The sequence below is a fragment of the Centruroides sculpturatus genome, unplaced genomic scaffold (assembly GCF_000671375.1).
Source record: "Centruroides sculpturatus isolate CEXI.00-Female unplaced genomic scaffold, Cexi_2.0 scaffold895, whole genome shotgun sequence".
NCBI classification, from domain to species: domain Eukaryota; kingdom Metazoa; phylum Arthropoda; class Arachnida; order Scorpiones; family Buthidae; genus Centruroides; species Centruroides sculpturatus.
This window is the reverse complement of record NW_019385364.1, coordinates 234,359-247,929: the sequence shown is the minus strand read 5'-3', so window position 1 is coordinate 247,929 and position 13,571 is coordinate 234,359. Positions and strand designations below refer to the sequence as shown.

The following is a 13,571-nucleotide window of genomic DNA, read 5'->3' as shown; positions in this document are numbered from 1 at the left end:
TTAAAAACAAATCTTCTTCCGCTTCATTTTCAATTTTATTTTTACAACTTAATTGCCATCCGACGCAATTCTACAATAGCTTAAACTTGGAAATTTCGACTGACTTCACGCCTACGATTAATTAATTTGGACTGCAAAACCACTGTCCGATAATTTTCTCTGTCTTTACACTAGCTGTTACTCGCGGATTTTGCAAGCAAACCGCATTTACATTCAATATTTCAACAACCGAAGTAATTGTTATATAACACCTACCGCCGAGAATGACGAGTATTGCCAAGAATCAAACCAACTGTTTTCAATTTGATCAATTTTCTGCAACGTTTACAATCGTTCTATAATCGGACCAATAACAAATCCGAATTTAAAACGGTTCGAACATTTTTAAAATCGAAATAGATAAAAATATTTATAACAATGTCCGAAATGTTATTAATTTAATACCCCTAAGTACTCGATGAAGACTAAATCCTCTCCCTCTCCCCCCGCGGAGGAATTTATCCCTTCTTAGTGTGCGTTCCCATGGCATACCCTAACTGTCTACCAAATTTCACTTCTAAGTTAAGCGGTTTGCTCTGGGCGATGATGAATCAGTGAGTGAATGAGTGAGTCAGTCAGTCGGGACAAGCAATTTTATATATTTAGATTACCGATTAGCCTCATCTTCTAGACATTAGAAGGATCCAATTTAACGTTTATATTTTGAATAATCCGGTCAAAAACTATTTCGATGAACTTCGGATCCGGCTCCAGATTACGGAAGGAAGTGACGATGCACGGAACATCGAATCTATTTTCTTCGCGGCCAAAACGTAAACACTTAACTCTAAATAGTTTGCGTAAAAAATTCGTCGAGTTAAAATTTAAGGCAATTCAGACGACGATGAAAATTTTTCTTAGCAGGTTTTTTTTTTTGCTAAAGATGAGCGTGGCGCTTAAAGGCAAAACGTAAGGTAAATAGAAGTAAAAGTCTTGTGGGTACCAAACGCCAAGCTTGTCTTTACCAAAGAAAACTGCTAAGAAAAATTTTCATCGTCGTCTAAATCGTCAGAAATTTTTTACATCTCACGTGTTATCGATTGTCTTTGTTTAATAATTGTATTATTACGTCGAGAGATAAGATCGGTCGGCACTGAGCGACTGAACGCGTCGCCGACCGAACTCTTTTGATACGCCGTTCAGAAAAATCGTTATAAAAAGTTTTAATTGGCATAAATTTCTGCTTTTGTTACGCCGAGTAACGTTTTCAATAAAATTCGTCTCTTTCCGCGCAATTTTATAAGCGTAAAATTAAGCCGCAAAACTTAATTAACACTATGGAAAATCCCCGTGAACTTTGACCTATCGTCCCGGAAGTTTGGCCAGTACCTCACCCATAACCAGAAAGGTTTAAGTTTAAAATTTGAGCTTTCTACATCCGGTAGTTTTTTTTCTCTACGCGCGTCTACATTGCCGGATAAAGAAAAAGAAGAGAATTTTTTGCCGATTTTTGCACTTTTCGATTGCTTATACTTCGGCGAAAGATAATTGTTTTCTTTAACAATTATCTTTCGAACGAGGTATTTGGGATTACTTCCAAATCCCGCCGGCCTGGTGCCGATGTTCTTTTTCTTACTGCACAAATATCAGTTTTGTTTCGACCCAATAACACCTAGCGTTAATTAGCTGTTCTAAAAAACACCGACGGAATAAAGACAATAACACAAATCTTATATCTGTATAATTATTTATTAATAAATTTCCATCGCCGTTAGATCTTAATCGTTAGACATAACGATTAAGATCTAACGTTAGACTATAACGTAAGCGCGCCGAAGTCGTGGATCGCAGTTTTAAACGACACTATTGATGTTGCGGCTGCGTAAAATTTAAAAACAATTGGATACAAATAGTAAACCCTACCGAAATTCTTTCCTAGCTATTTATTCGTGGGCCCGATAATATATATGCCGCGTAATTTCGGTAAATATTTTAATTTTAACGTCACGAGAAAAAAGAAATACTTATAAAATCCGGAATGGGACAATTAATTACTTCAAAAATATGGGATTTCCACCGCACGTTTTGTTTCCGGATACGCGTTAGAAAACGTGCGTTCTCGGGCTAGCGAGTGTTCGACAAATCGTGGCAACCGTAAACGAGTCTACGCGTTATGTAACTCGAAATATCGCAGCAGTTCACATTGCAGAAACAAGTAAAAGTAGAGGCCTTCGTCCCGGTAAGATAACTTACTTTTCTCTGTCGTGCGATTTTTCATCTGTAATTGAAGGGTTTTTATTTTTCTTCACGTCATTTTTTCGGCTGTATTTAAGGAGATTTTTCTTTGCTGGTGTGGTTTTTTATATATAACTGATTCCTTTAACCGCACGATCCAGCTCCGCAAAACTTCTAGGTTCGGCCACTTTTTCTTCAACGATTCTCCAACTGGCCATCGTGCGCGTATCGAATTGGCCGGCCAAAGCCCGAAGTAATCGTAAATTCTCTCGTATTTCGGACTTGCCGGGCGATTCGGCCATAATTACGAGTAGCCAGCCATTTCGCCAATTGGCTAGACATCGGGCGCTGGCCGTAACATATAAATAAGAAGGAAAAGTATTGTAATCGTGTCGAAATTTTCTTCTTTTCTTTTCTTTTTTATTCAAATCTCCAAAGTTTGAGACCTACTGAACTCAAAAAGTAAAAAAAGGGGAAGTTTCGTGGATAGGTACTGTACAGTACGTGTGTTGGAATCGATTTCGTTCAATATCTCAGGATGAGGTAAAGATCAAAAACGAAGTTTGGCGCGGTAGCTCGTGTATAAGGGACATTGATGCTATTAAATTTTGGTGGTTAAAGTTCGAGCAAGCGAGGAGACGAAGAGGTGTGACGTATCGCGCCTCGCGAGGCATCGGACTTAATGAAGGTGTTATTCGTTATTAACATTTACAATTTTGTAGGAAACTCGTCTCAACCCTCAACATTAAGCTTTTTCCATTTTATAACAGTTAATAATATAAAAATTTTTTAAAGTATGATATCGTAACGGATGGCGCCTTACGCGATCCGTTGCCTCATAAACACCTCAGTTTAAACAAACACGTTACGAAATAAATGATTTAGTCGAAAAAATAACGTTATTTCTTAAATTTCTGCATTCCAAAAGATGAAAGGAATTATATTACCAAAAGTACGAAAAGTTATTTAAAAATAAGTTATCATTCTAAATAACTAAAGTGTTAATCAAGAAAAAAAAAGATATTTTCTTCTATTGTCGTAACGAATCGAAGCTTATTATTAAAATAATTAAAATAGAAACGGGGCAGTGGAAAATTCGTACGAGGACGGGAGAATGCGGCTCGTTTTGCCATTTTTTGATCAAATGAAATACGCGAAACGTTTCTTTCTTAATAAAATTCGCTCTTATAGATCTTACTTTTTGTTAGTAAACATAACATTAACTTTCTTTTTTGTTTGTTTTATTATATTGTTGAAATAGATGTATAATTAATGCGGGTATAATTGTTAAAATAGGAGTGGAAATCAATTGTCCGTGGACATTTCCTTAATTGTCCAATAAATTTATAATTATTTATAACAAATAAATAATTTATTCGGATTCCGTTTCCGACGTAATAACGGAATCCGAAATTTTGCCGATGATTTTTACTATTAAATCGAACGGAGGTGGGCGCGATAGCCGCCATCCGACTTGGAGAATGCCCGACAGGCGTTACGTCTCGGCCGCCATCTTAGATTTGGAATGGTGGGGTGGGAACCGTTATATTATACGTTGTATACTGCGCTATTAAGACGACTAGCAAACTTAATGTATTATTTATTACAACTAAACACTTTACAAGAGGAAACACGCGCGCTCTACGACCGACGATGGACGACTCTTGGGTGGCCGCTACTGTCGCCACTAGTGCTGTACATATCGTAACGGGAACTGGCCGTTTTCTCGTAAATTTGGCCAAAGCGCGATTACTTTTGTTTATAAAAAAAGCTATAAATCTTACATTTTCGACTACCGTCCAATTATAATAATAAATACTACGAGTAAGATTTTCGACAAATTATCTTAATTTATAGCCTACTAGGTTATTGTTCTCATATACCGGTCGAATCGTCGGCAGTGAGATTTTCGAAAGACTACTTCATTCCAGGAATTCTCAACTACGACTCTAACCTGACAAATAACGTAGATACGGGCAAAATTATAATTACGAACGATTTAGTCGGTAATTTTCGGAATAATTCGGCGATAACGTAGGCGAACGACATATTGACAACTGGCGGGCGAATGCGTTTAAAACGTCAATCGACGAATTAAACGACGGTCGGAATCTTCTAGCGTATTTTATTTTTATTACCCGGATTATTCCGAGGAGACCGCTATTTTAACTAGAGTAAATTACGCGGTCGTGGGCTGCCGGACAGCGATGGCAGTCGAGAATTTAAACCTCTTTAAGAAGAGCGGTACAAAAGACATTCTGGAAATATTGCGCGGAATTATCGACGGGAGTTTCCACCGCGGTGGCCGACAAGCGAGACTTATACAATTTCGCATTTTGGCGAAAAAAAGGGCCGGCTGGGGATTAAGCCATCGCCGTTTGTAATTTACAGACGTCGGCGGCAGAAAGGATAATCGTCGAGAAGTATTATATCTTTCTGTTACCCGGTAAAATTTTTAATGGGAAAATGTGCTTCGGTTCAGTTTTTTTTTATTGATAACATACAAATAATTTACGTCCCTGGCGCCGCGTAAGCGCAGCCGAGTAATACCGCGTTACGTATTGAAAAGCCGACAAATTACAGATTTACGTGCAGTAATAATTAACAATCGATTGTATGTAGGCCTAAGTAAAGAGAATTTAACAAAAAAAAAATGAAAAAAAAAAATAAATAAATATGTACAAAAAAGAAGCGGTGACAGGTAACGCGTACAGGATAAAAACATTGCAAAACACTGGATGACAATGAAAATGCTTATTTTGCACCGACAGGAAAGATAACAAAGCATCAAACAGAGCTTACGCAACGTGCATACCACTCGATGCCTTACATTGGTTTGCAAATTGGTTTACAAATTTAAACGCGAAGGATTAAACGGAGAAGGTAAAATTGATATAAACTAAGCACTAACGGGTAACCCGCAAACATCAATGACATTGCGTAACACCGTCTGACACTAATAGCGCTTCTTTGCGCCGAAAGAAAAAAAAAAGCGTGATTCGTAGCATCGCAACACGTACAGTACGTACTACTCGACGCACGAACGTAGGTTACGATAACCGTATCGACGGTGCGTTTCCCAAACGAACACAATTTTGTACTCGGGTCGTTTCTCCCAATGGAAAAAAGCGAGTAAATTATTCGTCTTCCGCCGAAGGTCGGACTGGACCCGGATTGCTCGGCCGTACCGTTAAAGCCGGGTTTAAGTAGCGACGCGTAGCCCGGATAAGCCGTCGGGCGGCGGGTTACCGGTCACGCACCACCGCTCAAACCCGGCTCTACGTTCGGGCCGGTTTCGTTTCGACAAATTAAACCGTCGTCGGTCTTTCTAAGTCCACGGCCAAACAATTGGCGTCTCTTCGTTCTTACGGAGGCGACACTTGTGCACTAAATCCTGTCAAAGTATTTTGTCTAAAGTCGGAAAAAAATTTGCCGCCTCACTCCCGCCTTACGTCGGGCCAAAAGTGACGAAACGGATAAAACCGGTGGCGAAATTCTCTTAAACGATTTCCCCACCATTCCCGTCGGACGGGTCGGCAGCCGGGGCCGAGGATTGGGTATAGAAAAAAAAAGACAACCTGTTCGAGTCTGAAAAGTGAGTATGGTTTTGGCTCGGTCGCACTTTTTTAATCGCAATTTCTATTGGTCGGGAGGTAAAAAGTCCGTTCGTCGTTTTCCTCCCGTTGCCGAGAAGATATTTACCGATTGCGCCGGAAAGCGGGTGGGAATCGGACGGCGCTTACTACTCGGATTGCCCATTCGGAAAGGTTCCTCCGATTCGCGGACGGCTGTGGGAAAACGTCCGCAGAGGCGTCTTTTACCTTTCCGTCTAGGGAGATTTTGGGAAAATTATCCGCCTCCGTCCGGGAAAATAGAAGAATTCGGGCGAGCTCTACAAACGCCGGGTCGGGACGCCGATGTTCCCTACGGAGTCGCTATATTGGTTCCCGTGTTCGAAGGTGGAGGTGTACATTTTCCATCTCCAGCTGCGGAATTTCGTTCGTAATTCCAAATAGAATATCTTTTCGTTCAGAGGCTATTGCCACATTTGCTGCCGGGCTTTTAACTGACTAGCTTTGAAAATAAAAAGCCGCGTCCCTGGTTCTTATCATACGATATATACATTTAGTTTCGAAATGCAAAATTACCCAAGAACTTTGCAGATACTTCTTAAAATTAGCATATATTTCGTTTACTATATGCGCGCGCATTTTTACATTACGCAAACTGCCAACGGGAGCGTCCAAGTTAAGTTTTAAGTATGTTTTCGGTCCACAGACAACATACTGTATTATAACAGATTCGTCGTTATATGTTGTCTGTGGACCGAAGAATCGTTGTTTATTAAATCATTTATTTCGTTACAAATCTCACGCGGTAGAGATCTTCGCAAATAATTAATAAATAATAATAGTAATTTAATTAATATAAATAAGATGTTTTTGAAGAATAATTGATTAATGAATATTTATTATAATATTATCAGAGTCGATAGATATAGCGGTCTTTGCGCTGCCGATAGCTCTAATGCTACGATACTGGCGTAATAAATATTTCTGCCACTTCGAGCGCTTCCATCGCGTCTAGGCGTACGTTTGACTGCAGCGTAGGGAGAATCGGCTATTAACGTTCGAAATTCTTTTAATATATGAAATTTTCTCGTTTTTAACTCGGATATTTCATTTGTCATTTTTAAAGGCCCGCTTATATGCTAAATACTATTTTATTCCGGTTTTGAACATTATTTATTCGTAAATATCGTTAATATTTATATTTCTATTAACTGTTACTTTAAACTTTAAATTGATTAGACTGTTTGTTTTCTGCTTATAATTTGTGTTCATTTTTAAATATTTTTGGGAGTTTTCGTTAAGGGCAAGAAAACCTAGTCAAAATAAAAATTTTGACTACGTTTAAACCTGTATATACATTATTAATATGGGATGTCTTCGGGAGTCAAGAAATGAAGGGAATGATGAGAATTATATACATTTAATTATGGAAATGTATAGAAATCTTAAACCATGTGTTAAGGTAGGATAGATTTAAAGTGTTACGAAAAAGAGATTTAGGATTTAGGGTGGCTTTCGAATTTATCGAGGTTAAGCCCATATTTTTTTTTCTAATTTATTAATATTAAGTAAATTATTATGGTTTGCAGTGAGAAAAGAGCTATGATATATGTTATTCACAGTTTATATCGTGTTTATTAATGAGATAGAGAGCGATTAAAGTTGAACCAAAAAAGTTAGGAACAGGTTAGAAAGGGGGATTAAAAGTCAGTAGATTTAGTTCTTGGATTTCAAATATAGGCTGTTAGAAGAAAAAGAGGAAATTCCAACTATTTAGACAACATATTTAACATATTTACAGACACATAATAACTTACAAGTGATTAGAGGATGACGAGTTAGAGGTCGATAAATAAAATAGGTAAATGTAGAATGGAAAGAGTTCAGACAGTATTGTTAGATATTGACAGTACAGTAAAAGCGATTAGTGATGACACGGAGACCAAAAAAAAGGACGTGTTAATGATATTTTAAACCTATATAAATAAACGACAGGTGTAGTAGGCTATCAATAAATCGTCATTTGTGCAGAATATTATATAAATTACTAAAGTATGTACAGCCAATGTCAGTGTCATAAAAAATGTAATTTCTCGTGTAAAAAATACAAAACTATTTCATCCCAAATACTATTTCTCACTATACTAAATCAAGTAAAATTATATAACACACTTTATGTAAGGTTAAAGTTAATAAATTATTTAAAAATAGTTCGTCTTTATCTGAATTCAATTTCTATGGCTATTTAAATGTATCGGAGGATTTTCCTACAGTTTTCGTAATTATATTGTCATACATACGTAATAAAACAAAACAGTAAAATGCAAATTTATTTACTTATTTTACCATTACCAATGTCGTGAATAGCTATTTTACATACAGAACATTATGTACAAAACTTTCATTCACAATACGTAGCAACATTATAAAAGAGCTTCTCGTCTTGAAAATTGTTGAAAATAATATCTCAGATACTATAGCAGAGATAACAGAGACTTATATCACAATAAAACTGGTAACATTAAAATGTCAAAAAATTGTATTCTGATGATAAAAGTGTCATTTTTATGTTACCGCTAGTAGTGTGATAAATCTCGTTTATCTCTACTATAATATCTGAGATATTAGTTTCAACAGTTTTAAACAGCTATCTATTTCAGCGCAAGTACCAGTATATCTATCGACTCTGATATTATGTGATAAATAGTTTTTAAATCTGAAAAGCAATGTTTACTGTCCTAAAAACATTTGTTAAAAAGCTCATAAAATGTAAGCCGAGTATATCTTTTCTTCGTGTACTGTACTAATATGGAGCAATAAGTTCGAGTACATTATCGAACAATAAATAAATATCACCTCAGGACGAAAAATCTTTAAGGCAGCATATCTTCTTCGATAATTTACGATGAAAATTTATTATTAAACGATTCTAATAAATCTAGTTCCTACGTATATAATTATTACTTAAACCATTACTTACATTAACTTTTAAATCATCACTCTCCCGGGTTTGTCAGCGAGAAAACGGAACAATCTTACACCTTTGAAACGTTTACAATTCAGTGCTAAACACCAAACCATTAAAAAACACAAATAACAAGAAATCCAAATAATCGAGATGGAAAAACAAATAACCAAATTCGCTCTAGAAACACCTACACGCAACTCAAAAGAACCAATATGGCGACTGCCGCATTACATTTTAAGAAAAAATAAATTATAGTCAAATTCGTGATATACGCGATAAAAGATTTTCGTTTTTGTACAGTTCGACCAGACGTATGGAAAGCTCCTATAGAAAAACTTCTTATCGAAAAAGAAAGCGACGATGCGAGTAGAGAATAAAGAATTCGAAAACAACTGTAGCAAAACGTTTCTTTTTCGTCAGTTGTTAAGGACTCGTCTCCTTTCTCCTTTCTCTACGCTAACTACAACTGACTTTACAGGAATATTGATTCCGACGAAAACATTTTTAAGTTATTTTTCTACACGTGGAAAGTAAAGCTGCTGTGATACGACGCATCCGCTTTTAAGTACTGTACTTTTCCAGCTGTTATGTATACATTGCGAGGGAAAGTATTGGAATCGAGTCCAATTTGACCCTTCGAGTTTTTCGCAAATCTCCACGTTTTCAGACCTTCCGAACTCAAAAAAGTCAAAAAAATTCCGCGGATGTGTGTGTGTGTGTGTATTGGTGTCTATTTTGTTTAATATCTCAGGATGGGGTGAAGATTGTGAAACTAAATTCTCCACGGCAACTTGTGTATAAGGGGCACTGATGCTATTAAATTTTGGTGGTAAAAAGTCGCGAGGGTAAGGAGATAAAGGGGGGTTCATGTGTTATAAATCGTGAAGAGTAAGATTTAATGAAGATTCTACTGGTTATTAACACTTACACTTTATTTTTTACAAAACTCACCCCTGACCTCAAAGCTTTGCTATTTGTATGAGTAAAAATCTTCCATATCTTGAAAGCTTTTTCAGATACGGCTCCTTTCCCCTTAATATCTCTCCAAGCAGTGAGCCGATTTTCCTGAAAATTTCTGAGTACATTTCCCCGTAATACAGAAACCTTTCTGCAAAATTTCGACAAAAAGCACGGGAGTTATTAAGTTCCAAATTTGATGAACAATATCGTGTCCCACACACACACTAACTTCCATACAATTTTTTTTTATTTTGCGTTGCTCGATTGTTCGAGTTCCTCAGAATTCAAAAATGTAAAAATTTCGGACGGCTACTTTTTGTCCGATCGCTATATTTTCCGTGTTGTATATAAAAGATGGGATAGAAATTATTAATAAATCTTATACCGATCCCGATACTGTTAATTTGGAGAGTACAGTTGTTTGAAAATATTTACGCAAATCGATTGGAACAACGGGTCTCGAAGGTTTAAAATTAAAACAAATATGCAGCTTGAGAACTTAAAGTTCTTAAACGTATTTACCTACAAAGAATGAAGAATTAAGCATTCGAAAAAGTTTTGATGCTGCGATGAAAATAGCTGGCGATATGTATATTACAGTCTAAGTTAGCAAAAAATATTTCAACTAATGAAGTTTGCGGAATAAGATATGGCCATAAAAATAGGTAAAAATATAGCCTATATCAAATACGATCCAGCTGTTTTCTTTCTAACCAAAATAAATGGCTAGTAACCGGTGACAGTTCGACAAAGTATAGTATGAACGAAACAAATCGAACGTGATTGTAGAATTAGATGTAATGAATACAATATACTTATCCGTAGTTTTAAAAGCTCCAGCATTGATAACGTCTAAATATATATAATTAGGCCTACTTGTCCTTACTGACTGACTGGTTGATTCATCATCGTCCAGAGCAAACCGCTGAACCTAGAGGTGAAATTTGATACGCAGTTAGGGTACGTCACGAAAACGCGCACTAAAAAGGGATTTTTGGAAATTCCTCCGCGGGGGAAGAGGGAGCGCATTAAGGCTTAACCCGAAGAACGGCTTCTACCGTACTATTTTAGATGCGATTTTTTGTTTTCAACTACGTTTAGTCTTCGTTGAGTACAGTCGACCCCCATAAAACACGGTAGATACGTTCCGGTTTTTATGAATCCATTTTCTACGAGTCCAGCCAATCACAACCCGGCACGTATGCATTTTACGGACTACGGCTGTTTGAAAGGTTTTCTTCCATAAAATTAATCGATTCTAGACTAATTCGACTCAACATTTTCAAAATACGTATAATTTTTTAGGAATAATCCATATAAACTATGCTATAAATAAAAAATTGTAGGATTACTTACCAATGGCATAGCGTGGGTGTCAGCCGCCCGGGGCGGAGGAAAATTTCGCCGTCCCCTTATTTAGGTATCTCAATTTAAAAGACTAAAATTTAGTTTCGTCACAGAATAAGTAACGAAAAATTCCGTGCTAGTGTTGTCACCTTTTTAAAATCGCTGACCCGGACGACGGGTGAGGTTTGTTCGAACAGAAGTTCCCGACGAATGCGTATGTCATTTTGCAATGCGAAGAATAATGTGCGGCACATGACGGTTCTAAGTCAGTTACAGATAGCGACTAGGGAGACTTGGGTAGGAGTAACGTAAGTAACCTGGATGACTTAGCTCTATTGGATATTGGAGGTGCATATTAGGGTTTCTCATTTCCCGGTCTTCTGCTTGTCCCGGGATCCCGGGATAAAAGTGAACTGTTTCCCGGGATCCCGGGAAATCCCGGGATAGAATTAATTATTTTTAAGGTATACAAAATATCTTGAAATCAAATGATATAATTATTTTCCATTTTTTAAAGTAATTTTAAAGTTCTGTAACCTCCAAAATCATATTAATAATGCTGTGTTAGGTCTATAGGCCTATAATAAAAATTACCTTTAAATAACGTAGAAATTTTCACAAATAGAAAAAAATTAATTAAAGTTTGCTGGAAACTGCATACAACAACAACAAAAAAAATGTTTTGAATTGAGTTAAAAATTAAAAAAATGAACTTCTAATTTAGAAGGTAATTTTCGTTTTTTAAATAAAATATAATACAAAATATTGCAAACTTTTATAAGATTTTAAAAAGCAAAGATGGTCAATACTCCGATAACTCACTCTAATTCTTATTTTAGTAATGAAAAGTCTTGCCACCGAGAATGCCCTTTCCGATTCAATTGATGTGATTGGAATAGTGTTTAATGCATTTAAGAGAAGACAGATATTATGTGTTTTTTCACCTGTAGCCTGGAAGATTTCGAGTTCGTTTTCGAGATTGTAGTACTTCTTTCGCTCTCTAGTATTCTTGATTTGTCTACCTTGGCTGCTTTAATAGCGGCATCAAGCTTAGAGCTCGATAATTCGGCAATTCATTTGGCTTTAATAATCAGGTTTATGAAGAAAAACTTCATACTTGCAGACTTTGTACTCGTTTGTATCCTTGCCCAATTTGCACAATCTGGCGTCAGGCATTTATTGAAGCTACTGGGCATGGTTAAAACTCAAGACAGCGTAAGCACAATTATTCCAGATATTACAGGTTCCGACAAGTAAAGAATTTTTATAGTCCTGCCACAAATAAGCTATATATTGATTATTGACCATTTGTGACATGCTATAACGAGCAAAAATTTAAAAAAAATAATAGGTAGGTTTAAAATTAATAAATACAAATGTATTCTGGCAGTGAATGAGTTAATTATGCTTTCTATTTGCAAAACTCCTCAACCTTAACACAAAATAAGAAAAAAAGTGAATTTTTAAGAAATTTGCGGGATTTCCCGGGATAAGAAAAATTTCCCGGGATATTTCCCGGGTTAAAAAAACAACCGGGATCCCGGAATCCCGTTTGAGAAACCCTAGTGCATATGAATACGAATGAATTGTACAAACGAAAAAAAAAAGGTCGACAGGTTGCACACCATATCCCCGGGTAAAATTAATACTTCACCCGGACGGTGAGTCGATTCCCGGACTGTCCGGATGGTAACACTGTTCCGTGCTCTTTTCAATCGGTCCGAATCGTACGAGCGACGTGAATATGAAATGAAGTGGTTCAAATTTTTACAAGATATTATTATTATTTATTGTGAAATTTTGCCACCCCCTAAAAATGTGCCGCCCGGGGCGGGCCGCCCATACCGTTCCCATTACGTTAAGCCACTATTACTTACAGAGCGTGCACCGTTCGACTACGCCATTGCTTAAATTTGTTTTCGTCGTGGAGCTTGCCATCGAATGGCGCTCGCGTGCTTCCTGATAAATTATCTTTTTTGCGAAAAATTCGCTGAACTTTGGAAACATCATTAATATAGCCTAAATATAATTTTATGGACGTTAAATAATAAATGGTTTTTAGTAGGTCCGCCGCTCGTTTAAACTCAACGGTTTGCGCAATATCCGCTATTGGTCTAGATTCGACCAATCCTGTCGCGACACGAGTCGGCGATGACGTTTTACCGAATTATACGAGTTTTTTTAGCATGTTTGTACGAATACGGTCGCAATTTTTTCGCCGTGATATAGAAATCCGAAGTATAAGAACCCGTATTATAGGGAGTCGACTGTACTTAGGGGTATTAAATTGATAACATTTCAGACATTGTTATCAATATATTTATATATTTCGATTTTTTAACCAAATGTTCGAACCGTTTTAAATTCGAATTTGTTATTGCGTATTGGTTCGGTTATAGAACGATTGTGAACGTTGCAGAAAATTGATCAAATTGAAAACAGTTCGTTTGATTCTCAGCAATTCTTATCATTCTCGGCGGTAGGTGTTATATAACAATTACTATGGTTGT

The 13,571-nt window shown here is 36.7% G+C and overlaps 1 protein-coding gene across 1 annotated transcript in view; it reads left to right on the top strand.

The window, feature by feature from the left end:
• Nucleotides 1–5,786: 5,786 nt before the first annotated feature.
• LOC111638160 (major facilitator superfamily domain-containing protein 6-like) overlaps nt 5,787–13,571 on the top strand; it is a 28,137-nt gene continuing 20,352 nt past the window's right edge. Inside the window, exon 1 of the mRNA XM_023383811.1 lies at nt 5,787–5,809. The gene's annotated coding sequence lies outside the window, so the exon portion shown is untranslated. The remainder of the gene's footprint in view (nt 5,810–13,571) is intronic.